Below are 2500 nucleotides of genomic sequence, written 5' to 3'. Positions count from 1 at the left end.
GGGGCGACCGAGCAGCAGACGGCGTCGCGGCGCCGAGCGCCGGGCGGCGGCGCATCCTCAACGCACACAGTCCTCAATCGGACCAGCACACTGAAGATGTCCACCGCGCTTCGCACCGGGCCCGCGAGGACCTACTTTGGCCGCACGGCGCCGCGCGCAGGGTGCGCCGGCGCGCAGCTGCGACGCCTGCCGCGTCCGTCGGCCGGCGCGCCTGCCACTGGCCGCCCCCACCAGCCGGCTGTAGCGCGTGCGCCCACGCACCGCGCGGCCAGCACGCCGGGAGGCGCCCCCTCACCGGCCGGGGACGGTCCCACCCAGCCACCGCCGCGTATCGCTTCACACCCAGATGCCGTTCAGTTTCGTCGGCATGGTGGGTATCGCTGGAACAACCGGTTCGTACCTCAACCTATCGTCGCCATCACCGATTCACCCCTAGCGAGAACAACCGCACCACAACAGGTTACCATTTGTTCATTTGCGTAACTTCACCAGAAAACGCAGGCGTCCATCGCCATTTGCAACTTCAACGATTATTGCATGCCTGTGTCAGGTGTCACGCCACACTACGTCTGCCCACATACACGCAACAAAATGTGCACGCCTAGACAATACGTGGAAGGTGGCCCCCGTACGTATGCGATGTCCATTGCTCGAACGACTGTCAACCGGCCTCTGTAGCATGTCGCAGATATGGAACGCGGTGCACCATGCCATCACGGTGTGTGAGGAGAGACGACTAGGTCCGAATACATCAACAGACAGCTCATGCTGATCGCCATCCACGGCGTCCGTTCCTCCCACACGTCTCTATGGCGTACCACACTGCAATCCAGCTCTCATAGGGAGACGACACGTAGCTGCGTGCACAATATTTGCACTGTATGGTCCGCCGTTTTTGGGCGCAGTCGTTGTACGGTCACACATGTGCCACGATGTATCATTCGGTACATAAGGACGAATGTGCAGTACAGATTGTGGTTTACGCGTACGACATTAGCGGACGGTTGACACAGGCCGCACCACAACGTAGCCTGAGTACGTCGCATGCGAAGGGCATTGAACATGCAAACTTCTCACCAACCAGCTTGCGAAGGCAGGGGGGCAAGGTGGGGACGTGGGGAGGGGCGGCATGTACGTCCTGCTGCCATCCACATTACAGTGTACAGCAGGAGCATGTGGAAAGTCAGCAAGACTTGCAAGGTGTTTAACATGAAGCGATACACAGGGGAGCGGGCAGTGCGAGTAGCGAACTATATTGCGAGGGTTGCGGGTGGGCAACACTACACTAATTGAACGAGTCGTATAACAATTACAGAGCAGGTTTAGGCGACAACATGGGTTACGTTAGGGGACAACGTGGGTTACGTTAGGGGACAACGTGGGTTACTTTAGGGGACAACGTGGGTTAGGTTAAGGCACAACGTGGGTTAGGTTAAGGCACAACGTGGGTTAGGTTAAGGCACAACGTGGGTTAGGTTAAGGCACAACGTGGGTTAGGTTAAGGCACAACGTGGGTTAGGTTAAGGCACAACATGGGTTAGGTTAAGGCACAACATGGGTTAGGTTAAGGCACAACATGGGTTAGGTTAAGGCACAACGTGGGTTAGGTTAAGGCACAACGTGGGTTAGGTTAAGGCACAACGTGGGTTAGGTTAAGGCACAACGTGGGTTAGGTTAAGGCACAACATGGGTTAGGTTAAGGCACAACATGGGTTAGGTTAAGGCACAACATGGGTTAGGTTAAGGCACAACATGGGTTAGGTTAAGGCACAACATGGGTTAGGTTAAGGCACAACATGGGTTAGGTTAAGGCACAACATGGGTTAGGTTAAGGCACAACGTGGGTTAGGTTAAGGCACAACGTGGGTTAGGTTAAGGCACAACGTGGGTTAGGTTAAGGCACAACGTGGGTTAGGTTAAGGCACAACATGGGTTAGGTTAAGGCACAACATGGGTTAGGTTAAGGCACAACATGGGTTAGGTTAAGGCACAACATGGGTTAGGTTAAGGCACAACATGGGTTAGGTTAAGGTACAACATGGGTTAGGTTAAGGTACAACATGGGTTAGGTTAAGGTACAACATGGGTTAGGTTAAGGTACAACATGGGTTAGGTTAAGGTACAACATGGGTTAGGTTAAGGTACAACATGGGTTAGGTTAAGGTACAACATGGGTTAGGTTAAGGTACAACATGGGTTAGGTTAAGGTACAACATGGGTTAGGTTAAGGTACAACATGGGTTAGGTTAAGGTACAACATAGGTTAGGTTAAGGTACAACATAGGTTAGGTTAAGGTACAACATAGGTTAGGTTAAGGTACAACATAGGTTAGGTTAAGGTACAACATAGGTTAGGTTAAGGTACAACATAGGTTAGGTTAAGGTACAACATAGGTTAGGTTAAGGTACAACATAGGTTAGGTTAAGGTACAACATAGGTTAGGTTAAGGTACAACATAGGTTAGGTTAAGGTACAACATAGGTTAGGTTAAGGTACAAC

This window comes from Schistocerca piceifrons, unplaced genomic scaffold (genome assembly GCF_021461385.2).
Source record: "Schistocerca piceifrons isolate TAMUIC-IGC-003096 unplaced genomic scaffold, iqSchPice1.1 HiC_scaffold_462, whole genome shotgun sequence".
Classification (NCBI taxonomy): domain Eukaryota; kingdom Metazoa; phylum Arthropoda; class Insecta; order Orthoptera; family Acrididae; genus Schistocerca; species Schistocerca piceifrons.
Note: the sequence above shows the minus strand (reverse complement) of the source record.